Here is a 27,207-nt window from a genome sequence, read left to right as displayed (position 1 = left end):
CTGCTGGATTTGCATATCATTTGCATCTCATTAGCATAGCATTACCTCAGCACAGTTTGTGTTGGTGTGTACGGACAAGGTATCGCCTCATCAAGAGACTCACGTCCCCCTTCACCTTTTTTACTGTTTCTCTGTCATTTTTGCTCTCTTTTTCTCTCTCTCCACGTCACTCTGTGTTTCTCCCTCACTGGCAGAGCGAAGTGGAGGCGCCGCCAGGCTGATTCAGGCACGTTCTCGTCTGCTCGCCGCAGAGCTACGTGAGTAATCATAGCCCTCTGAAAAACACACACACACACACATGCAGACGCTTCAGAAACAAACAAACACGTCTCTCCCAGGTGCTTATACCTTTACCCACACCTTAATGTTATTAAAATTCCCTCCAAAATATGGCAAAAAATGCATACAAACAACCTGGTTTGGATGGAACAATGCACAGACTGGCTGTCAGTAAGTGCTCATACTGTACGTGCACAAAAAATAAACAAAACAAAACTGAAAAATAAACACAGTTCTAGTTGGTATTGTGTTTATGCAAAGAGTTTCTTTGTGCCCTGCAGTGATTGTAACACCAGAATGACGCGTTTCATATCTGGCTTTTATAAACACAGTTTCAGCATAAAACGCACATCGTTTTCAGAAAGCACGTCTCTGAATAGTAATTTAGAAGTGAAAGTTGTATTGTCTACTCATAAATACTATCATTTAATCAAAAAGCAGCCTTTACTTTCTGGTGGGTGAGACATGCTGGGATACATACAGTTTTTGTGGTTATTGTATATATACATACCAGCATACAGTAACTACTGCTTTAATTAATACTTTGAAGTACTTTATGGTTTTTTTTTTTTACAGCATTTGTCTTTTTTTATCTTAATTAAACCCTCAATTTTTGCTTGTTCAAATGGAGGTCATGCAAATTTCCGAATAAAGAGCGGGAGTGGTTAGAAACTGGTTTATTTTTGGATGGGAGCGTGCCGTCTAGCAAAATCGCTCCTGACTCCTTAGCGAGCGAGTTCGCGTATGTATGTTTGTGATTGAGACAGCGTGATGATGCATTTAGCTAGTTTATTGCTGTGTGTGTGTGTGTGTGTGTGTGTGTGTGCCACTTGCTTGGTGCTTATGTGTGTGTGTGTGTGTGTGTGTGTGTTTATACAGACAGCTTGTTATAGGCTGTCTGGACTGTATAGCTTGGTGGTTTTCAGTTTTGTTGTCCCCCCTGAATTAATTTGTTTAATCCACTTAGATGTATAAAAACAATTAAGTTAACTTAGGCCCCGTTTACACTAATGCATTTTGGTTTGAAAACGCATAAGTTTTGCTACGGTTACACCATCCGTCCACACTACGCCGGAGATTTCGAGCGCCGAAAAATGGAGCGTTTTGGAAACGCTGGAGAGGCCGTTTGATTCTAAAACGCTGCTGCTCCATCTCAGTTTGGATGAGGGAAAACGGAGACATCTGAAAATGGAGGCGGGGCTGCTCGGAATCGCTACCTGATAGGGGCTTTTATGTCATTGCGTATCCTTCCCTTATTCGTCAAGCGCCTATCACATGACTATAACACATGGCTTCAAAGCTACTGAAAGACAGCAGACCAGCCTTCACTGTAAACAACAACATGGACACAGAAATGGGAGCGTTGTTTGCACTATTGTTTGTTTTAGGCGCCATTGTGCAGTTATTCATTTGTTATGTTTGATAACAACTCAACCTCGTCGTCTGTCCACAAAAATACCTCTCTTGCTTTCTTTGCCATCGCGTTCATTGTTCAACCGGCGTTTGTTGACTAACAATAACCAAATGCTGAGCTAGACACATGCTTTCTGTTTATGCTAGAACACGCATGCCCAGAGTGCGCGAATGGTCACGTGATATACGTTTTTGGTGGCGTAGTGTGGACGGAGATATGTTCAGAAATGCTAGTTTAAACGCTAGTGTGGACGCGGATCGTTTTTGATCTAAAACGCCATTTTAAAACTAAAACGCACTAGTGTAAACGGGGCCTTAATTAGTTTGTTTCTGGAGAACACAAAGACTATAGAACACACAAGACATGTCACTCTTATAGTTTTGAATAAGATAAAGTGTAATGGTCAATTTGGTGAATGAAGCCTCACCTTCTACAGGAGCCAAACAGCGATTGATATAGACTGACGATTGTCCAGGAGAGGGGCTGAGACCAGATGTGAATTTCTGCAGATTTTGTGTGACTCAAACGATTAGAAATTAAACTAAAAGACACAGTTGTTGTTTAAATTTATTGTTGCTTCCTATTTTGAGAATTTGTTGTTTCCCCATTTAAACAGAATCATACAGTGGGCATACTGTATGAGAGGCGTTTCAAAGATGGCCGCTGAGTGAAATTACTTGCCTTAAAAGGACACCTATTTTACCCCTTTAACAAGATGTAAGATAAGCTTTTGGTGTCTCCGGAATGTGTTTTTAGAGTTTTAGCTCAAAATACCCATCAGATCATTTATTATACTGTAGCCTCCAGAATCTGCCAGTTGGTGTCTGACTACAGTGTAGCTGTTTTTGTAGCCTGTGGCTTTAAATGCAAATGAGCTGCTTCTACCTGCCCACTGTTCCCACGAGCGTGTCTGCTACTCCTGCTTTAAATCAGATAAACAGCAGTCAGTAATAGAGAAAGACACGGATGAAGTTGAAACACAGATCAATAGTCAAAACTACCAAGAAAGTTTATTTGATGTATTTGTAGTGGAGTTTAATTAAGCCTTTCTGAAACGATGAGTCACACACAAATGCTGTTTGCCGTGTACACACACACACACACACACACACACACACACACACATATTAGCGTTTACTGACACCATGCAGCCATGGTGATTATAGTGTTTAAGAATTACATGGCAATTTTACTGTCTTTATTACAAAAATGCTGTCTTTTTTATTGCTGACTTTAGTTAATGACAACAAGAAAACCATAATTATAATAATAACATTCATTCATTTTCTTTTCGGCTTAGTCCCTTTATTAATCTGGGATTGCCACAGCAGAATGAACCACCAACTTATTCAGCAGATTTTTTACGCAGCGGATGCCCTTCCAGCTGCAACCCATCACCGGGAAACATCCACACACACCCGTTCTTACACATACACAATGGACAATTTAGCCTTCCCAATTTACCTGTAACGCATGTCTTTGGACTTATGGGGGAAACCAGAGCACCCTGAGGAAACCCAAGCGAACACTGGGAGAACATGCAAACTCCACACAGAATTGCCAACTGACCCTGCCGAGGCTCGAATCAGCGACCTTATTGCTGTGAGGCAATTGTGCTACTGACTACGCCACTGTGCAGCCTATAATATCAATAAATAGATCATTTGTTTCAAATAAATTTATATAACAACTATAGCTACTTTCCCAGTGATGAGTTGCGGCTAGAAGGGCATCCGCTGCATAAAAACGTGCTGGATAAATTGGCGGTTCATTCCGCTGTGGCGATACTGAATTAATAAAGAGACTAAGCCGAAAAGAAAATGAATGAATGAATGAATGAACAATAGCTACAAAAATAACAACAACAATAATAATAATACACTCAAAAAATGACTTTTGTGGCTTGTTCAAACTACTTATTTAAAATGAGCTGAAACAACACAATTCATAAGGTTTCTTTGGTGGACAACTTAATTGTTTTACAGTATGTTCAAACCACTTAAATTTGTATAAATGTTTAAGTTAACGTATTAATTGTTGTTGTGACAACATGAGGGAATTGTGTGGAAGCCAGCATTTTTACCAGTGTATTTTTAAAGATATTTTTAGTGTTCAGAATAACAAGTGACCACCAGATACACACGCAGACTAGGATTGAGGCTAGTGCTGAGCTTTGATGTGTTAAGTACCCGAGTAGGTGAAGGTGGGTTTAATGACCCGTTGATGACCAGGCCACGACTCGTTTGTTTTCTGTCCTCTCCAGCAGACACAAGCTCCAAACCACAACCCAATCAAAGAGCTGCGCTACAAAAGACTCCTCTTTTGTTTTCTTTTCAATTACACTCAATTAACATCAACTGAATGAGCAAGCAGACTGTGTGAACGAGAGAGAGAGAGCTAGAGAATTATTCCTCTTTTATGTTCATCAGAGCCTTTCCAAACCATAGTAAGAGATGCCTTCCTAGAGAGCAACTGAACTCATCCCTTAAATTATGTTGATAGTATAATATACAGTATATATGTATAGTTAAAATCAAGACTTTTTTTCCTTGAAAAATATTTTCTAAATGATAATTAACAGAGCAAGTACAATTTCACAGTATTTTCTATAATATTATTTTTATTGTTTTATTTAGACTAGAATAAAAGCAGTTTTTAGTTATTTTAAAACCTTTTTAGGGTTAATATTACTAGCTCATTTGACCACAATTTTTTTTCAATTGCCTTCAGAACAAACCACTGTTACTCAATAGCCTTCCTTGTTACTCTAACTTGCCTACTTAGGCTAATAAACCTAGTTAAGTGTTTAAATTGCACTTAAATCTACTAATATCTTGAAAAATGTCATCATCATAAAGTCAAAAGAAATCAGTTATTAGAAATCATTTATTAAAACACTTATGTTTAAAAATGCATTGAATAAAAATCTTCTTTCCAATAAACTGAAATTGGGGGAAAAACACAGGGGGGACTTCAGACTTCAACTATTATAAATAGGGCCAGATAGTTAATCTGCTGATTTATGCAGAATTACTTTGGGGGTATCGTAACTATAAACTTAATATATGAAATAAAAAATAATACATTTTTAACTTTTATTGAATATTTACAATGCAAATCTAATTAGATCAACTTATTTGGTAAACAAAGCGTCTCTCATATATCTCTACTAAAAGACAGAAAATATTACTTTACAAACTGTATAGCAAATAAATCATATGAACATTTTAAAACTACTATTATCATATCAAAAATTATGAAATTAACATTTAATAAAATTAAATTTAGAAACTGAATAAATATAAATTTACACACATTTAAACAAGTAAACACATAGGGTCCTATCATACACCCGGCGCAGTGGGGCGCAAGGCGTGGCGCAATAGTCTTTTGGTAGTTTCAGCTTGGCGCAAGAGTCGTTTTGAGGCGTTGCGCTACGCTGTTTACTCCAGCGCAGAGTTGCGCCTCGCTTACGCACTGCTTAAAATGCACAAGAGAGCAATAGGCAAATATCTTTACATATGAAAAAATTAAATATTAAGGAGATATATAGGATATAATAAGAATAGATATAGGATATAAATATAAAGGATTAAAATATTACAAAACATATTATTTTCTAGCCTACATAAATATGAAAAATCACTGCTTTTATGTCTTCTTCATCTCGGGAGGCTTTTTCAGTTCATTCATAACAATTTACTTTTGTATAATGTTATTATTATTAGCAGTATTATTTATTATATGCATATTTAAATTTTTTTATTAAAAACAAGCTTAGATTTGCCCACCTGTCAGGTTTAAGACCATATGGGGCATGGCAGGTGTATTTGGAAATAACTCAGTATTTTGACCACACGTGGTCATTATTGTTCATTTATTCGTTTGCTAGAAATTAGAACTGAATTTAGAAATAGTTTTGAAACAAATCTTTGCGCTTAACAAACAAAATTAATTATTTATAGGCTAATTGATGTCTGTGCGTAAAGGTTTCCCCATCCAGAGCGAAGGTGAAAGTAGATTATTTATCTCTCATTCCATGCAGTAGATGCTCTGTTTAACAGTTTTCTGTTAAAAACTGTCAACTGTTAACTGTTTGCTTGTGAAATGCTCATTTTTTCCACTTAGACTTACTTTGCGTCCTGTAAATAGCGAATGCGCTCTTGGCGTGAAGCAGCTGGGTCTTAAAGGAAATGAGAGATGAGACTCTAATTGGTTTATTCTCAAAACACACCTATAACTCATTAAGAAAATAAACTTAACCCTTTTAGACCATGCGCCTTGGCGCAAGGCAAATTTACCGTCCTTAAATTAGCAAAAACGCATCTTGACACGCCCTGAAAGCGTTTGCGCCCTGCGTTTTGCGCTCTGCGCATGGACCGTCAAAATAGACCCCATAGACTCAATGATGGCTAAAAATCTGACCGTGGGGGCTAATAATAAAAAAAAAAATTGCAGTCATTTTCAAAATGGTGGTCACAGACTCACATGAATTTGCTCACATTGTAAAAGTGGATTTTCAAAAACATGCAAACAGAAACCCCAACTGAGCCGAGGTTCGAACCAGCGATCTTCTTGCTGTGAGGCGACAGCACTACCTTCTGCGGCACTGCCTCGCCCAAAATAAAGTCATTTTTAAAGCAAATAGCTTTTTGTTGATCTACATATCAAGAGTCACTAATGTGATTAGTTGTCTTAGCACTGCATTTGGTATAGATAAGGTGTTACAAGTTATAACTTAATATAAGTTGCAGCCTAAAATGTTCATTTATTAGATTCAGGGTCAGATTTGTTAACAGACTAAACGAGCGCAAACTGTCTTTGTGGCATTAAAATAGTACTGCCAGTATTTACTAAACACTCACAGCAAAGAACAGCTCTGGACACTGGTGGTTCTGTGCTTAACCTTACTGAATATCCATTTGTAGAACTTGGTCAGACGCTAATTTTATGGCAAGGAAAGTGTTTGAATGAATCAATATGTTTCTGGTCTTCAAATTACAGGTATCTGTGAATTATTTAAAGTCAGCCAGCAAACAAAATGTACTCTTCTTATTTTTATAAGTATTCAGTAGTGTTTGGAGTAAATAATGTATCTTTCTGCACTCATAATCTACAATTACAAAGCACTCAAACAAAACTGTGTTTGCTGTTAGTTCAAACTATTTATTTAAAATGTGCTGAAATAATTATTGAGGGTTGTTTGAGATGACTTAATTATTTGTGATGATTTAATAATAACTTAAACATAAATTTGTAAAAACTAATGAGTTAACTTAGTTCTTTCATGTTGTCCCAACACAAATCGATTGAATGAAACCCAAAAATTTTTAACAGTACAACCTTCCCTCCTTCTTGGAAACAACTTTTCATTACTTCTGGTCACATGGAATGCTTTTATGGCGGGGCTATCAGTGCATGACTCGTTTCTGTCTTGCCTTCGCAAGAAGTAGAAGTTTGAATGAATATGATCTGTAAAATTTAGCTCCTTGTTTTGTAAAAACATTCTGTATCGGAGGGAGTACAACTGGCATTCAAATCTTCCCACGTTTTGTTAACGACGCCCATCTACCATCTATCCAGTCAGTTCCCAAAACACAATTATGTACCAGTCAAAATTTTCATCTCATTGACTGTTTTTCATGCAGTTGGATCCGAAGTTTAAAGTCGGAGCAGTCAGCTGGGGCTTAGTGACTTGCTTTATAATAAGATTTCTCTGAATTTCCACAATATTTTTACAATATTAAGGCCCAATCCCAATTCTACCCTTGATCTTTCCCTAACCCCAACCCCTCGTTTTGTGCGTTTTTGTGAAGGGGTAGGAGTGTCCCAATTCTCTTTAGCTTAAAGGTTTAGGGCTAAAGGGAAGGGGTAGATAGCACTTCGAATGGAGATTTTTCAGGACCACACTCAAAACCAAGGGGTAAGAAAATTTCACAGAATACACCAGCCACAACGGCATCATGGCTGCCCCTAGAAGTCAGGGAATACACAAATTAGGTTTTTTGTCATTATTACGAATTTTTACAACAAACAAGCACAATATATATATTCATAAATAAAACGTTTTATGAATACATATATATTGCTTTAATATTCACATATTCATATTACTATATTCATAACCGTGTTCATGTTTTACCGTCATGCTTAAAAAAAACACTAAAATAAAAACCGCTAAATTTTGCTATCTATAATGCCTAATAATAAATCCTGTACAGCAGTCCCACAACATTCTGTCACTCGATGACACTCAAATACCCTCTCAGTAATGTCTAGTGGCTGGAAATGAGCTTTTTACAGTGTCTGGTGTGTTAATGTTGTTTTTTGTGTGTTTACATAGATGCATATGGCCACTGTGTAAATGCACAGTACAGTTATGATCTTTTGCCACATTAGATCGTTATGATAACATGATATATGCCTTCAGTGATTACCTGAAGATAAATACCAAAATAAAAATGCTGCTGGAATAACTACAGCAGTCACGATCGTCAATCTCATATAAAGCAAATAATCACGATGACTTACGATGTAGGTGCTGTAGGGCAGTGGTCCCCAACCCCCGGGTCGCGGACTGGTACCGGTCCGTGGATCAATCAGTACCGGGCCACACAAGAATTGATTATTTTTAAGTTGGCAGATAAAGTAGCTGCATTTAAAGCCAAACTGGTGTTGTGGGGACGGTGCATGAACAGAGGCATATTTGACATGTTTCAAACATTAGCAGGGATTTTGTGCGAGACTAAGCCTGCGCCCTCACTCACCAAGCTGGTGCACGATCCCCAGTATCCGTTCTTAAAGGGGTTTGAGCGCTACTTCTCAACCTCAAAGGACCCGCAAACGGCCAAGGAATGGATACGTGACCCATTTGTCAACAAACCAGCTGAATCCAGCATGTCGGTGCAAGAAGAAGACCAACTGCTGGAGATCGCAAATGACGGCGGCCTTAAAACAAGACAACAACTCTGCCGGTGTTCTGGATTAAAGGCATGGCAGAATACCCGGAGATCTCTAACACAGAGCTGAAAACCCTGTTGCCATTTTCAACATCCTATCTGTGTGAAGCGGGGTTTTCCGCAGTGACAGCCACCAAAAACAAGACAAAGGAGTAGACTGGACACAAGCAATACACTTCGGGTGTCAATAGCCCCTTTCACACAGTGATACCGGTAAATATGTGGAAAATTTCCGGAATTACTTTACCGGGAAACTCAAAAAAGAGCTGTTCACACAGGCGAGGACGTTACGGAATTGTTCCGGGAAAGAGCATACACACATCCATTCCAAAATACTGGTAATTCTGCCATAACCAGAAATGAGCTCTAAACGGCTGCACTTGTATTTGTAAACATTTGACTACATCACAAACTCTGTGGATGGATCAGTATTGTGAACAACTTTGATGAAAACATACAGAGAAACACTTTCGCATGTCGAGATTTACATGATATGTGTGTGTGCTGGCACTCACGGGCTGTTTCACAGGCACACGCAAAGCTTGAAGGTAAACAAACAACGGCTTGTCATAAGTATCTTATCGATAATTGTTTACACGGTTGGCATTGAGATGAAAATATAAACGCTATCTGCCTAATTTCTAGCAGCTAAATGTGTCTGGAAAAATATTCAAAGGCTTTTATTCTCATAAACCGCGCAGATGGAATGCGTCTGACTGTTCTGATTGGCTAAAGCAGACGTCTCACGTCAGCACGTTCTAGACCTGCACGCGCTCTTTCCGGCAATCTTCCTTCTGCCATTACCCCCAGATGGGACCTCGTTGCAAAGAAACAAGCTCAGGGCTCCCATTGATTTAGCGTTACGAACAGTTTTTGATGTTCTAATATGTTATATTGTTGGAGCAATGTGTTAATAAAGTTATTACTTCCTAATGTTATAATAGCATTGTAATGTTGGAGCAATGTGCTAATAAAGTTCCATACAAGTACACTGTGGATTCACGTTTATTATTATTATTATTTCAACCCCCCTGTCCGCCGTAAAATTGTCAAGCGTTGACCGGTCCGCATTTAGAAAAAGGTTGGGGACCACTGCTGTAGGACTGTCCCATTTCTTAGGGGTAAATTTTGGAAGCCCTTCCCATTCACACTGTTTCAAGGGGCAAGGGGAAGAGGTAGAGGTAGAAAAGTAGAATTGGTATTGGGCCTAAGTATGGTAGTTTGTGAAAGACTAAAATTGGTTGGGATTAAGCATTGACAAATGTTATTTTTGATTTATTTCACAATTCTAAGACATGTCACAAAATAATAAATCATGATCCTGCTTTCCTTGCAAAGATTGCAATGCTCATTTTACATAAGGAACTCGTGTATCACCAATTTACATTACGAACTGCTTCAAAAAGGTTTCATTTGGATATTCTATGACCACTTCACTTTTATTTTGCTTCTGTCTCCACATTGTTGAAGTGTTTAGCACCATCAAAAGCAAAAATTATATTTCCACAATAGAATTTATTTGCTCACTAAACATTTTGGAAATCTTTTCTTTGTACTTTTTTGTTAATTAAATAAAAGTTACAGATAATCAGCGAATCATGTTTTCTTCATTTTGTTGCATTTTAAAAATCCTGTAGCTTTTTTTTCTGGAATTTGGGTTGTTTGTTTTTTATACTTATGGGATCTTGATCTTTGCTTCAACAACTTCAAATGTCTAAATGTTTAACAAATTACTTTTTTGCAGTTTGAAATTGTATATTTCTTGGATTGGTCATGCTAATTAAGGTTAAAAAAAACTTATAATTTTCAAACCTATTTTTATAGATTTATTTCAACACATTTCATTTCTTTTACAATTTATTGTTTCAGACTACTAATAAAAGCGTCAGTAAAAGTCACTGTTAATCTTTACATGTAAAATTTCAACATCAATTGTTTCCAGAGGAGTGATAAATGCCCGATAATGCAATTTGAAAGTGTGAAAACACCCATGAATCACAAAATACAAGAAACCGTTAATTACCTTTTTTTTACTGTGTGTTCAGCATGTGTTTGCGAGTATTGTGTGTAACTGGCAGAGAAATACAGTACCATAGTTCGCTTTTTAATTAGAAATGACAGTAATAATAGCCTCTACGCAGCAGATTATGTCAAGTGTTTTGTTGTGCTGGCTGATGTAACGTACACATCGTTCCAGATCGTGCATTTAAAACAAAAGCACCAGAATACTAGAGCGCTCAACAACTCTTGGGTTTGAACTTATCCGTGTGAAAGGCTCCCGAAAGGCCCAAAAAGCTTGTTTATTTTTTTAAGTAGGACATGATAATTCATGTGAAGGGCCATTGGTTCGGTCCGTGACGCTTGCGGCGCTGTGGACATTTGGCTAAGATCCCACAGCAACCCATTAGCAGAATTCCAGCAATAAACACAATTCAGGCCAAACGGCAGAGGACGGGACGGCGCTTGCTCAATTCCATCCACATCCAAAAACATCCCGGTTTTTAAAATAAATAAATAAATGAAAGAAATCCTCCTCAGAATGCAAAATAGAATTACTAAGACTGCCATGAGTCAGTAACGGCGACTGTGTCAATGTTGCTTAAGCTAAATTAGAGCTCCTTCAACGAGCAAACACACCGTTTCTCTCTCTCTCCACCAAACAAACACACACACACAGTGAGAATAGCATGATCTCACTGTCTGTCTGGGTACAAAAAGCAGCAGTGCGCACACACGCAGACTAATGGGCATTTGATTAGACAGAAGCTCGTGCCTTGCAGTGATCAATAAGAATGATAGAGAGCTAATACGTCTCTGTCTGGGCCAGGCCACAGTGCCGTTTAATGGCAAAGTCTACAGGGAAAGCGTTCACCACGCTGATCCCCCAACAAGGGCAATTGACCAGCCCGTCTGTGACAGTGACCTCTCCACTGGCCAGACATACATCATTAAGAGGTGACAGACACACACACACACACACACACACACGGTCATGCGTGAGAGGTTAAGACACACATTTACAGATGGGAATAAGATCAGCGTGTGTCTGGAACACCAGATGAGGCATTTTATTGTTGGGATTCAGCATTTTGCCGTTGTGGGGGTGTTGATGCATTATGCGGTTCAGGTTCAATCAAATTTGGGATGTCCTGATAGATTTTTTTTTAGGATTATTGATGAGAGGATGGACTCAACTCACATTCCTCAAATGAGCAACACGGCTCAACATGTCAAAGCACATTCTAACCGCTTAGCTACAGGTCCCGCTGTGTTTGCATTTAAGTAAAAATAAATGAATAAATTAAATAAAATAAGGCAACAATGTAGTGCAGTGGGTAGCGCTGTCGCCTCACAGCATGTAGGTCACTGGTTCAAGCCCTGGCTAGGTCAATTGGCATTTTTGTGTGGAGAGTCCTCCGGGTGCTCCAGTTTCCCCCACAGTCCAAAGACATGCGGTATAGGTGAATTGAATAAGCTAAATTACTTGTAGTGTATGTGTGGGTGCCAGAGTGTATGGGTGTTTTCCAGTGATGGGTTGCAACTAAGAGGGCATCTGCTGCAAAAAAAAAAACATTTAAGGATAAGTTGGCAGTTCATTCCGCTGTGGCATAACTAAACATCTAATAACTAAATCCAGTTTAATTAATATATAAAGTGACTAATTTGTTCAAAATGTCATGGCTGTTTTTTTTTTGTTTTTTTTTTCTGTGTTTCAGTGATTGATGTGATGTGTGATGAAACAACGCCTCATCCCTCGACCCTTCAATCACATGTGGTCACAGAAGATGCATTTGAGATGCATGTTATTACCAGGTGAAAACGTAATGTGTCTCAAATGACCACATGTGATCAGATCATCAGAGACCAATAATAACAGCAGAGTCTTAAAAGCACTGTTTACATATACTGTACATGTGGTCACATTCACACTTTGGACCCTATCATACTCCCAGTGCAGTAAGGCGCAAGACGTGTATGCCGCGATGTGTTGCTATTTTCAGAGCAGCGCAACCCTAATTTTCCTGCTTTGCACCACATTGTTTAAATAGCAAATCCATTTCAAAAACTTTGTGGACTTTTGTGGACTTTTGTTACACATCTTACAGAAATACGCAAATATCTTAACAAATAAAAAAACACTAAAGGATTATTAGAAAAATTATTATTTTTTACATAAATATAAAAACACTACCTTCATGCCTTCTTCATCTTTTTTCAAGCTTTTTTCAGTTTATTCATGACAAATTGCCTGTGCATAATGTTATTGTTATTATTAGTAGTAGTAATTTTATTTATTTTATGCATATTAATATTTGTTTTATTAAAAACTTTGTTATTATTGTTCTTTTATTCGTTTGCTGGTAATTAGAACAGAATTTAGAAATAGTTCTGAAACAAATTTTTGCTCTTAACAAACAAAATTAAATACGTAGGCTAATGGATGTCTTCAGTGGAGTGCGTACAAAAAACGTTTACTTATATCTATTTTAAAAGAAAGTAAAGAGGCCGATTGGAGGAGGCTTGTTTTTTATCCTCGCATTGCAGATGGTCTGTTTAACTGTTTTTTTCATTAGCAAACCGTCCCGTTTTTCCACCTAGCAAATGCGCTATGACACTCCACAACCGATTCTTTAAAGGGAATGGGAGATAAGACTCTGATTGGTTTATTCTTAAAACACACCCATAACTCATTAAGAGAATAAGCACAACAATGTTAGACCATTTGTCGTGGTGTAAACCATATTTTTCCATCCTTAAAATGCCAAAAGTGGATTCGGACATGCCCTTAATGCTTTTGCACCACGCGCTTTAGACTTTGCACCGACATCGTTAAAATAGAGCCCAATGTCTCTGCCTTCTGTGACTGCTTAAAAAGTACAGGAATTATAATTTAAACTGAAAAATGATTACCCAATTTCTGTACTGTAAAAATTTTGTACAGTTTTTGTCCAAATAAGTTAAATTAAAAAAAAAAAACTAACCAAAAACCAAAAATAGTTATACTTTTTACCATTAAGGATAGATGGAACAGAGATCCAATAATGCATTTTAAAATAAGAAATAAATGATAAATCATTCTGTCAATCATTAGATACTGCTTTCAGTGGATATTTTTAGTGTACAGAAAATGTGCTTGTGTAAAAAGAAGCCACTTTAAACTATCTTTATAGTAATCATCTTTACATGCCTTTAATACTATATATAGCATTAAATTGTTGATTTATTGCAAACATTTTCAATATGAATATTGATATATGCACTTTTGTGATATTTTGATTATTTTAATATACTGAACAGCCCTAATACCTATATGTAACAACACATTTCCTAATTACAATATCTATAATTCACCTCTTCCATCCTTAAACCTACCCATACCCCTGAGGCTACATTTACACTTTTTTAACATTTTTTCCCTTGTGTTTTAAAAATGGATCACGTTAACAGGACAAGATTTTCATGTTTTTACATTTCATTGTTTACAAAGAGTTAAAGTCAGAATTATAAGACCCTTTGAATTTTTTCTTTTCTTTTTTTAAATATTTCCCAAATGATGTTTAACAGAGCAAGAACATTTTCACTGTATGTCTGATAATATTTTTTCTTGTTATTTGTTTTATTTTGTCTAGAATAAAAGCTGAAGTGTCTTGAAAAGAAGTGTCTTGAAAAATATCTAGTCAAATATTATTTACTGTCATCATGGCAAAGATAACATAATCAGTTTTTAGAGATGAGTTATTAAAACTATTATGTTTCGAAATGTGTTGAAAAAAATCTCTCTGTTAAACAAATTGGAGGAAAAAATAAATAAGGGGCCAAATAATTTAGGGGAGCTAATAATTCTGACTTCAACTGTATATTGTATACTGTAAAAATGCTGCATTTACACAAATTTATTTAAAATATATGCAAATATTTCATGTGAATATATGAAATGTATATTCTGGATTTGGTGCTGTGGCCTTGTTAGTAAACAGTACCTGTACAGCTTAGCACTAATAAGCATGTAGAATTAGCCATTTGTATAATGTGAGAGTTTCAGATTTATGGATTTTTAGTCTCAAAAAAGCCATTGTTGTAAACGAACACTAAAAACTTGACTGTTTTTGGCTGAAAATAATGTCTTGTAAACTTCCCCTGAATCTCAAACTCTCATTTTCCACTTGAATACCAGTAAAAGTGATTTGCAAAACAACATGAACAGAATTAAACTGCACGTACACAGTTAAAAACAGCTAATATAAAGTGCAACCGAACAAAATACACACACACACAAACGTGTGCTTAGACAGTGCGAAAGGTGAGTGAAAGATGTAGGGCACAGCTGGATAAACAGAACGAAAGAGAGAGAGAGATGAAGAGAAAGAAAAGGTGGCAGTGGTAAAGCAGTGAGACAGGCAGAAAGCGAGTGAGCGAGCGAGAGGGCGAGGACAGGCAGCTGCAGTGCTGTGATAGGACTCAGGCAGACACGGCGAGAGGAGCAGATATCAGCGCTGACATTTCGGGCTCCGCTACCCCCAACAGCCCCCTGGGATCACAGCAAGCGCCCTGTCAATCTCCCAGCGCCTGTCACTCTCCTTTTCCTCACTCGCTTCTCTTTCTCCCCATTATCTTCCGAGCAGCGTGCGGCCCTTCATCTGGACAGACCGTTGATCCATATCACCCCTTCTGTCCTTACCGGCCCACTGTCACCCGCCGGAGAGGGAGAAACCCAGAGACTCAAAGCAGGACGGGAGGGTCGAAAGTGAGGAACGCGAGGAGAGAGAGAGGCAAAGGTCGAAGGCACTCTCGCCCCTTAAATGAATGAAGGAAAAAAAGGGAAAGGATGAAATGGAGAGGGGATCCAGCGGTTGTGTTGCGCTGCTCGCTCTATTGTGCTTGCTTTCAGAAGTGCTCAGTTTGAGTGGCAGGCCGTCACAGATCAGCTCCCCGCTAAAGCATCCTGGCAGGCCGGGGTGACGGGCCAGGAAGGGATCTAAGTGGGTTTATCAGCGCCTCTTAACGCCTCTCCAGCTCCCTGACACAAAAGAGAGGGGTATTAAACATCTAAAGCAAACCAAAAAGCGTGAAAGCTCCTTATAGGGCCTCAGGATTGCGGATGTGCCTGGGATCTTAAAAAAAAAAAGGGGAGAGAAAGAAAAGAGAAAAGAGGAGGAGAAAAGAGTGTCACAAAAAATAAAAACAATGAAAAATGTCAAAACAATACAGAATTCAAAAAGGAGAATAATGTTGTCATTCTGGACAATCACATACTAATGCAATATACAAATAAAAATGGCTACACAGCAAGAATGTTTTATTTATTTATACATTTTCTTTTAAGCTTTCAGTACCTTTAATAATCAGGGGTCACCACAGTGGAATGAACCGCCATGTTTTACTTAAATAAAAATAATAAAAATTGTGACTGATTTTAAAAATGGCATTTTTCTCTGCTTTGTCGTAATTATGTGTTTAAATGTGTGATTATACAGTATATACACAACATGGTTGCCGGGTGTGATTTTGCCAAGTACAATGCGATACTGGATTAACATCTGTGTTGACCCTGGAACATCATTTTTTGTTGGAATATGTAATCCATACCCATTCCCTAGCCCTAAACACAACCATAACAGTAAATTATTTCCAAAATCAGAGGAGAATAACAGTTGGATAACAATCATGTAGAAGTGGATAAACCTAACAGTAAGCATAAACATAACATAACGGTAACAGAACAGTAAAGATATCCCTTAATTCTGATTGGTTGATGGGAATATTGTTCCAGTATTAACCTAGATGTTAATCCAGGAATGAGTCCTACTTGGTTAAATCACACTAACCCAACATGGCTGTAATAATAATAATAATAATAATAATAATAATAATTATTATTATTATTATTATTATTATTATTATTATTATTATTATTATTATTATTATAGTTGACTATATTACGGCAACGTGGTGGCGCAGCAGGTAATGCTGTCACCTCACAGCAGGAAGGCAGTTGGCATTTCTCCTCATGTTCACACAGGTTTTCTCCGCGTTTTTTCCCACAATTGACCGTGGTGTGTGTGTGAATGAGAGTGTATGGGTGTTTCCCAGTGATGGGCTGTGGCTGGAAGGGCATTCGCCATGTAAAACGTGCTGGATAAGTTGGTGGTTCATTCCGCTGTGGCAACCCCAGATTAATAAAGGGACTAAGCTGAAAAGAAAATGAATGAATGACTTTTATTATGATTATTATTATTATTATTATTATTATTATTGTTATTATTATTATTATTATTATTATTATTATAAAAATAGCACTAATCTGAACATAAAATGTAATATACTGTGATTTATATTTATTATTATTATTATTATTAATAATAATAATAATAATAATAATAATAATAATAATAATAATAATAATAAAAGGCTTTATTATTATTATTAAAATAGTTATAATCTGAAAATAAAATATAATACTGTATTAATTATTATTAATAACAATAACTGACTTTTTATTATTATTAAAAAAGCAATAATCTGAATATAACATATTATATGGCATTTATTATTATTAATATTAATAACAACAACAACGATGATGATAATAATAATAATAATAATAATAATAATAGACTATTATTATTATTAAAATAGTAATAATAGGAACAGAAAGTAATATATTATGTTTATTTATAATTATAATAATAATTGACTATTATTGGTATTAAAGTAGTAATAATCTGAACATAAAATGTAATATACTGTATTTAATAATATTAATAATAATAATAATTATCATCATCATAATTGACTATTATTTTTATTATTATTATTGAAATAATCTGAACATAAAATATAACATACTGCATTTAATAATAATAATTATAATTATAATAATATTAAATGACTTTATTATTCTTATTATTAAAATAGCAATAATTTTAATATAAAATGTAATATACAGTAGCCTATTTATTCATAATGCTAATAATAAATAATTATTGACTTAATTATTATTATTATTAAAATAGCAATAACTTGAACATAAAATTTAATACACTATTTATTAATAATAATAAGAACAATAATAACAACAATAACATTTGAAATGGATATGGTAACGGTTCTGTCAGAAGCCCAAAAAAAAGTCTAAAATGCATTTATGAATGAAATAAATAATTGTGTGAAAGTAAATAACTTTTTCATGAAAGTAGATTTATTCTATCAGTTTGCAGCAGTCAAGACAGTTGTTGCATCTGTGTGTTTGTTTGGTGTGCCCTGCTCTAGAGTTGACCCGTATCTAAGTCAGGGGCTGGTAGGGGGTCCAACTTCACGTGTTTGTAAACAAAGGGTCATGCAGAGGTTTCAGTCTGCCTGCAGGGGGGGTGATGCATGTGATCAGAGACCCACTACATCCTCCCAGACGTCACAGTCTGGAGGAAATGAAAAGAGAAAAAACTAAGAATTTTTGTTTTGTTTTTTAAACTTTTCTGTCTGAGATGTTGCCTAGAGCTAGTTCTGTGTAGCCAAGCCTTCAGACTGACGGCAAGGACCACTCAAAAGGCCATATGACTGACATGGAAATCAACCACAGTTCATTGGATGATTCAGCCTGATCTCATATTCAAAAGGCTCTTAACAGTAATCCTGCTGATCACTTCTTTAGGTACCTTCAAATGAAAGAATTTGTGAAGTAATATTTCTAATTATGCCACGTCGTCATCCATGTATCTGGACACATTTCTGGGATAATGTCGTGGAGAGGGTGGTACCATTTCCATGATTTACAAGGGTTTAGAACAGGTGAAAAGTCAATCTATGGCGAAAATTAAATCTGCCTGGGAAGAACTTGCAGTAGAATTTCCAAGAGAAATTTGAGAACTAAATCTTGAACTGGTCCACAGATGTTCCATTAAACTCATTCAGTTTAAAGTGCTTCATAGGCTTCACTATTCCAAGTGTAAATTGAATAAAATATTTCTAGAAGTGTCGCCATTGTGTGACAAATGTCAGTTTTTAGATTCCAATCTGTCCCATTCCTAGGTTGTGTGTCCCACATTAAAGAGTGGAACAAAGTATTCCATGTTTTTTCAGATACATTAGACATTCTGATTAAACCAAATCCTATATTAATTGTATTTACAGTTTCCGAAGAATTTGTGAGACTTACACTGGTACAACAACAACAACAGTTTCATATTGGTTGATCTCTGCCAAAAAAAAAAAAAAAAATTATCCTTTTGCTTTGGAAAAAAAAAGAAGTTCCAACTCTTAAATTATGATGACAGAGTTATACAATACATCGGTAAAAAAAAATCTGGTATACCCTAATAGACAAAGTTTTGTTGGGAAAGTATGTTTATTTTTTATGTTTATTTTTTGTTTAATTGTCATTTTTATGACTTGTTTTTAATGTCTTGTTAAAATGTAAGTTTTATGTTTGTATTTTTTTGAGTGTATTTACAAATGAAAGTCTGCTAAAATTTCTAATAATGAAAATATTTAAACCAAAAGGTTCTTTATAATGATAAAAGATCAACAATATAAAATATTTCATGTAAATTGTTCTTTGGGAAACCAACAATGTTTTTTCTATGGCATCAGTAAACCCCATTTTGCAATCTTTAGTTTCAAAGGTCCCCTTAGGAGTTAGCTTTGTTTGATGTGTGATAACTTCAACAGGAATACAGGGCAGGACATACACTGAAAAAAATATTCAAAGATGATTCCTTGGATTTACTAAATCTTTTTAAGTTAAGTGGGTGTAAACAATTTATTTGGGCTGAATTTAAACAAATAAATTGAACATTATTAAATGTAGTTTGTTTGTTTAGATTCAACACACATAAATTGCAACAATTTTGCATCGATTCTTTTTGGTGTACAGTAGCTCCTTCCCCTTTATACAAAACAGCCAATAGCATTTTGTTTATGTTATAGCTTTGCCAAAGCACATCTGACTCATGACAGCCACAGTGTAATTGCAATGCGTCTTACCATTCCTCTGCTTTAAAATACAACATTCAGTGTAATTTAGATGGATCTGATACAGTTTGTAGTCCATGCCAACTCACACATATGATCCACTCATGTCTATGGGCTGATGTGAACTATGTATGTGCGCTGTGGTGGTTCATATGATATTAACGCAAAAATAAGACTTCATTCTTTCCAATGGTAAGAATATTTATACGGTCTCATTGTTTTTATTCTATATACTGTAGTCAGGGTAAGGGTTTACATTTTGTGTGTGTGCACCCTTTGCTATTGCCATAGAGAGGCAAATATCCATATGAACGATGCATTTCAGGTAATATAATCAAAACAATTTTTTTTTAGCTTCATCGAAATGGGATGAACCATTTTTAAAGCAACAAAAATGTTTTGTTTTTTTTTTGTCTGAAATATATTGTGCACACGAAGATATGTAAACACAAAAATATATAATTGTCATAATCTGAATATGTTAAAGGTTCAAAAATATTACAATTGACTGCTTTGTAGGAAAAATTCTAAATGATTTTTAAAAATATTATTAAACAAAAAGAAATTGCATTGCTTTTCCTGAAAAGGTTACATTTTAAAGCTTTGGTCACTTTGGTCCCCCATTATCTTCCATAGAATCTAGCTCAGACCTTACTCCACTAATTCAATGCACTGGTATCAGCATGTACATCACGTGTTCTAGTCTGGCTCACGTCATTATCGTTTCACAATTTCCTTTTCCATAATGTTCCAAAATAAAAAAGCAAAACAGACAGTTTCAACTGCTTCTGTGCTTGAACGAGTGAGTGTGTGTGTTTTTCTGGCCTTATCTCCATGTTACCTTTGACTTTTCTCAGCTTGTGTTGGATGTGTTTCAGAGGCATGGTAATTACATAATTACTGCTGTAATTAGCACTGTGGTTGATTGGGAGAGAGCTCGAGGGAGGCCACCGCAGGTCAACTCAACATGGCTGCGTGCCTACACCTGACCGACAGCATTCCCACACAGTATCACTGCTTTTCCTCACACTCCTTTTCTGATAATGGCTGTTTACACCAACACGTGGAGGTGGGTTCAAAGCCGTAGCAAAAACATATGCGAGAGCTCCTCGTGTATAATAGCTCGACCACAGCCAAGCTCGCTGCTAATGTGGTTATGAAGCTCAACGAGCAAAACTCTGCCACTTCAATGTGGAGGCGTCATTCGTCTCTTCGAAAATAGCTACTCGGACGCCAAGTTTACGACAGCGAGGTCTCTGATATCGACAGCTCATTAGCAGACCTTCTGTCTGAAATGATACACGGCAACCTGCCATGTTTCCTGTGGAAAGAAGATTTTCAAACCCATTTAGAGATATAATGTGCGCACTGGCTTCCATTTGAGATGACCTGTGATCCTCTCAAACAAAAAGTTTCCAAAATATAATCTGACAGAAGAACCGGATGACCTAGTACATTTGCCAAAATGCGCAGCAAGAACAAATTGCGTGGAATACTGTAGTCCACATTGCAATTCAATGCCCTTGACTTAACCTTCCAGATTCATATTTGATGAATGAACTGTAAGCCACCATATTTAAAACCACATTTTTCATGTATTATTTTAGTGTACTGCCAAAAAGAGAGATTTGTGCTAAATTTATTGAACAGGGCAAATTTGGATATGCTCATACGACCAGCCTAAGCGCTCAATTCAGATTTAACTGCTCAGATCTTATTCTTTATTTTTTCATTTCTTGTACAGTTGTTTAAAACTGATGTTTTAAGCATGGCCAACATGAGGTTTTGGTGCAAACAGATCATGGTCTGGGGAAAAACAAAACTGGACAATGGTTTCTGGCCTCTCTCACTCTGAAATTTACGTATTGCATTGTAAACACCAATCGGCACCTTTGGTATAAGCTGTCATGTTTTGCTTCTATATAGAGCTGTCACTTTAATACTTGTGAGTTCTGACATAACGCTGTCCATCCACATCCAAACACCTTTCAAGTCTTGATAACTTTGTCTTTGTGAAATCTTTGAGGTGACGCCTGTGAGTGCAGAATTGTGACAAATATTAATCTTGAGTGACTGTTCAGAATGAGGTCACAATTCCAAAAATCTGACCTGCATCAGATTTAATCACAAAATCGAGACCCAAAATGAAAGTATGAGCAGTTGATGACCAATGCAAACAAAAAAAAACATTAAAAGAATAGTTCAGCCAAACCTAAAAATTTATTTGAGTGTTTATGTTTTATGTTTAACACAAATGTAGATATTTTGAAGAAAGCTGAACACCAGTAACCACTGGCATCCATTGTAGTAAAAACAAATACAATGGAAGACAATGGTTACCGCATTCCAGCTTTCTTCAGAATATCTTCTTTTATGTTCAACTCAAACAGGTTTGTGTTTTAGGTGAACTAGTCCTTTTATGAAGTCAACAAGAAGAGTCAGTGATAATAATATGCTGATATTCTAACATATAAACTTGGGTTAATACATTTAACAGTAGCTGTATTTCCATCCAAAAATGTAACACATTTATGCACAAAACTGGAGCATCGCAAAAAAGATGTGCGAAAAAAGCAGCGTCAAAGAGAATAAAACAAGTCAAAGAGAATAAAAAAGTCACTTCCTGATTAACTGCCACCAAATATCAACAGTAAAAACGGAACTTACTGGGGTAGGAGAAGCTGCGTGAATCTTTTCCTTATCTAAACAATGACTTTCACCTCTGAAGATGATGCCGACACTGAATGAATGCCTGGTAGCTTTTTGAAGCCATGAGATGCAGAACACAGATGCTCTTAACAATTCTGGACGTAATTAATAATATAGTAACACTAATACTGAAATGGTTCAGGAATTTTAGAATGACCAAAGCAACATTTTAGATGTTTTACAATGCACTCCGCCTGCTGGTTTATCCATTAACATAAATCTTGCCTAAATCTTGCACACAGCAGATCTCGCAACTCAATTTACAATTAGAGGGATACAAAGTTAGCTTTAGCTCTACTATAAAAGATCTGGGTGTCATATTAGACAGCAATCTAACTTTTAAAAACTATATATCCCATGTCACAAAAACTGCCTTCTTTCATCTGAGAAATATCGCTAAATTACGAAATATGCTATCCATCTCAGATGCAGAAAAGCTAGTCCATGCTTTTATGACTTCGAGACTGGATTACTGTAATGCTCTATTTGCTGGCTGCCCAGCATCCTCTATTAACAAACTTCAATTAGTGCAAAATGCAGCAGCCAGAGTTCTGACCAGGTCTAGAAAATATGATCATATAACCCCAATTTTATCCTCCTTACACTGGCTGCCTGTTAAATTTCGTATTGAATTTAAAATATTACTTCTCACCTATAAAGCTCTAAATAATCTAGCTCCTGTTTATCTAACCAACCTTCTGTCTCGCTACGAACCAACTCGCTCCTTAAGATCTCAAAATTCAGGGCTTCTGGTAGTACCTAGAATAGCAAAATCAAGTAAAGGAGATCGAGCCTTCTCTTTCATGGCTCCTACACTCTGGAATAGCCTTCCTGGTAATGTCCGAGGCTCAGACACACTCTCCCAGTTCAAAACTAGATTAAAGACCTATCTGTTTAGTAAAGCATACACTCAGTGCATCACCTAGCAGGTTCCACACTGGCTTCTACATCTTGCTTATATACACTATGAACAGCAGCTACGCTAATTATTCTCTTTATTCTCTATTTTCACCTGGGGATACTCATCCCGAGGTCCTCAGATTAGGCGGAGTCACTGATTGGATCCAAGACCAGCGACGTGATGATCCCAAGGATTCCATATCCAGGACCAGGCCATATCCTGAGCTGCTGCTGCGCTGATGGTCGTGGGGAGTGGAGAACATGAGTCTGATTCCAGCGACGCTCCAGGGACAGACGAGTCTTCATTGAGGCCATCTTCCAGCATAAACCACGGCGAATGAAGTTCTGCACAAGACTTTTGGCCAGCGGAGAAATTAAAATGGTCGTGCCCAACTGAGTCTGGTTCTCTCAAGGTTTTTTTTCTTCACTCCCATCAGGTGAAGTTTTTTTTCCCTCTCCGCTGTCGCCACTGCCTCGCATGGTTCAGGATTGGTAGAGCTACGCATCGATGAATTTGCTCTTCAGTGTTTGAACTCTCAGTAATGATTAAATCACACTGAACAGAGCTAAACTGAACTGAACTGAACTTAAACACTAAAACCTGAACCACACTGTTCCAATTACTATGACCATTTATGTGAAGCTGCTTTGACACAATCTACATTGTAAAAGCGCTATACAAATAAAGCTGAATTGAATTGAATTGAATAACACACATTTTTATCATCACATGATCTTCACATGACTTTTTTTAATGCACATACTGGAATTTGTTCTGTCCAAGTGTTTCCATCCCAGTTTATGCGCATCTTTTCTTATTGAATAAAAAGTTTATCCTACTCAGTTTTGCGCATTTTCAATATCTTGGCATTTCAATCAACCGATTTTTTATGCGCATATCCAAAATGCACATACATAAAAATAGGTTGATGGAAACGTAGCTACTGTGAGAAAAAAAAAAGATTTACGAAAAATATTTTATTTCTCTGTAAAATTGTGTTCCCGACAACACAGTGAGCAACTTTTAAGATTTGTGTTTTTATGATGATGACCCATTCACAACAACAGGTCAACTGTGCGTTTACAAAGCCTGCTAAATATGGAGCAAATACATTGACTCCTGAAAACATTAAATCATGACACACGATTCTGCTATCCCACAATAAATGACCTTAAAAGGCTCTATTTTGACCTTAAAGGGCTCAAAGTGCATGGTCTATTGAAAAAATCTATTATAGTTTCTCAACAAAGCAACGCGCCAGCAATGCGCCTCAGAACGCCTTTCTTTTTAGACCAGAACGCCTATGGGCGCACATATAAACGCAAAAGCATTTGCTATTTAAACAGCGTGGCGCAAAACATCAAAACGACTCTTGCGCCAAGCTAAAACTAGCAAACAAAAATTGCCTCGTGCCTTGTGCCACATTGCGCCGTGTGTACGATAGGGCCCAAAGTGTTTAACGACACCCTTTATAACTTTTTATCGATTTTGTCTATTGATGTAAAGGTTAATGAGATGTTGTGGGTGGATCTTTTAATGTTTCTTAAAACAAATAAAAAATAATCTAGAGCCAGAGCTAAACAATATATTGTTTAAGCATCAATATAGCAATGTGTGTTTCCGCAATAGTTATGTTGCAGGATTAGATTTTTTATTAGAGATGAAACGATAAACATATTTTAAAATATTATTTTGAAATATTATTTTCAAAAATTGTTTATACAATGACCATGTTATTTTACATTTGACTGTTTAATTTCTTTACTTGAATACTGTTACACTCCTTAGAAAACTTTTTTATTTTTGCTCTGTCTTGATTATGAACGCTTGTAATTAATCATATTTTATGCAGATTAGAAAAAGACTTGATTATCCCAGTTGATCTAAATTAATGAAATCTTTCCAAATAGAGCTATTCACATAATCTGATGAAATTATATTCATATCGCAATATACAATAGCTGCAAAATAAAATATCGCAATGTCAGATTTTTCCAATATCGTGCACGCCTAAAACAAGTTCAAATTAACAGACAAAGTATTTGTTAAAATTAAAAATACTTGTTTTTTTTATTTAAATAACTATTTATTAATTTATTTATTTACTTTAAGATTAGTTTTGAAATTAGTTGAAAAAAATAGCAGCATTTAAAAATAACAAAACGGCATTTGGTTTTTTTTTTTTCTTCATTCATTTTGGATAAATAAAATGTGAAAAAAATCACATAGTGAGATATATATCATTAATTGTATCAATTGAGTGAATCATTAAATTCCTAGACAACCCCCAATTGTTTTTGTGGCCTGAAAACAATGAAAATGAAAACACTGTGTGGATTGCATATTTAATCAATAAACATGTGCTGGAATTTAACATCCAAAGCAACAATGGCAGACTTCAGGAAGGTGTGTGTGCAAGTGTGTAATGGTTATGGTATGCTAATGGCTTTGACATATGTACAAAACATAGAAAATGCAAAGGAAAAGCGTTAGTAGGTTTTTTGCTTTGTTGATGAACCTCAAGGCAGCACAGTGACTCAGTGGTTAGCACTGTCACCTAACAGCAAAAAGGTGGCTGGTTCGAGTCCCAGCTGGGTCTGTTGGCCGTTCTATGAATTTGAGAGTGTATGGGTGTTTCCCAGTGTTGGGTTGCAGCTGGAAGGGTATCCGTTCTGTAAAAGACATGCTGGATAAGTTGGCGATTCATTCCGCTGTGGTGAACCCAGATGAATAAATGGACTAAGCCGAAGGAAAATGAATTAATGAATAAATGAACCTCGAAAATGCGCCAAATGCATATTTAATAATATTAAGATAAAAATAACTGCAGCCACATCTTTCCATCACAATTTGTTTTTACAAAGTAATCCCTTACAGTAGCTTTTCAACTTTAAAAGCCGCTTTGCAAAGTCACAAGCTGTTGGAAAATACAAGTTAGTTTCAAATAACAAAACATTGCATGTAATACTTTGACGATCAAATGTAAAACTGAACTAAACAGCAAGTAACTGTAGTTTGAAATTGCATTATTGAATGCTTTATATGTCATTTTTAAAATAATTAATTGAATGAACGAAAAAACTAATAAATAAATACACAAACAGTAGCCAGACTAATACTCCTATAGGCTTTTATGTATTGTAGACTGGCCACCGTCACCTGCAGAGAAATATTGGGAGGAAGTCTCGCTCTCACAGTGAGGGCTTTGGCTGCTAGCCAGGTAACAGACTAATTGTGTTTGCCCCCTACACAGCGACAGCCAAGAAAAAGTGCTCCCTAACCCTATTACAATATTGACTAACTGTATACAAAAACACAATTAAATGAATTCTATATACAAACAAACAAACCCCAGTCTCTCAGCGGAGGGGATCTCTCCTCAGTATTAGGATCACAGCTGCAGGGTTTCAATGAGGAAAGTGCAGCATTACATCTACAGATCTCCAGCAAACAGAAAAGTGTGCGGAAGTCACAAAGTCAGAAATTCAACACTTCCAACTCCAAATCTGAAAAATAAATAAATGGTTATTTGCAGCACAGTAGGTTTGGGAGGGAGGGGGGTTCTTATCAAGAACTCTACAGCTACACCACAGGTCAGTAGTTTGCTATTACAGTATATTTTAAAATGCTTTTTTTTTTATTCCTGTGAAGGCAAAGCTGAATTTTTAGTAGTTTTTACTTCGGTCTTTACTCAGTGTGACATCATCCTACAGAAAACATTAAATATATGCAGATTTGGTGCATATATTGTTTTTTCTGGTAGACGGCTTTTAACAATTTAACATTTAAGTTCCTATTGTTAAAAACAATTGCTACCTAATATTAATTTTTATGTAAATCAAAACATGTTGTTTCAGGATTTTTCATCAATGGACATTTTAAAAGAACAACTTTTATATGAAGTAATTTTGTTTTGTTTTGTTTTATATACAGCTCCTTTAGATCAATTTGATTTTGTAATTACAAAATGTATAATA

The 27,207-nt window shown here is 36.2% G+C and overlaps 2 protein-coding genes across 21 annotated transcripts in view; one reads left to right on the top strand and one right to left on the bottom strand.

The window, feature by feature from the left end:
* fbxl4 (F-box and leucine-rich repeat protein 4) overlaps positions 1-27,207 on the top strand; it is a 420,342-nt gene that overhangs the window by 247,448 nt on the left and 145,687 nt on the right. The window lies entirely within an intron of this gene.
* pou3f2b (POU class 3 homeobox 2b) overlaps positions 1-27,207 on the bottom strand; it is a 343,731-nt gene that overhangs the window by 253,576 nt on the left and 62,948 nt on the right. For 10 of the 19 annotated variants that reach the window (XR_015510229.1, XM_087285087.1, XM_087285096.1 and 7 more), the window contains one exon: positions 116-275. The exons of the other annotated variants lie outside the window; for them this stretch is intronic. The gene's annotated coding sequence lies outside the window, so the exon portion shown is untranslated. The remainder of the gene's footprint in view (positions 1-115; positions 276-27,207) is intronic. 19 annotated transcript variants of the gene reach the window in all.

Source organism: Danio rerio, chromosome 16 (assembly GCF_052040795.2).
Source record: "Danio rerio strain M-AB ecotype USA chromosome 16, GRCz13ab, whole genome shotgun sequence".
NCBI lineage: Eukaryota > Metazoa > Chordata > Actinopteri > Cypriniformes > Danionidae > Danio > Danio rerio.
The sequence above is the reverse complement of the archived record's forward strand: the minus strand, read 5'-3'. Positions and strand labels throughout refer to the sequence as shown.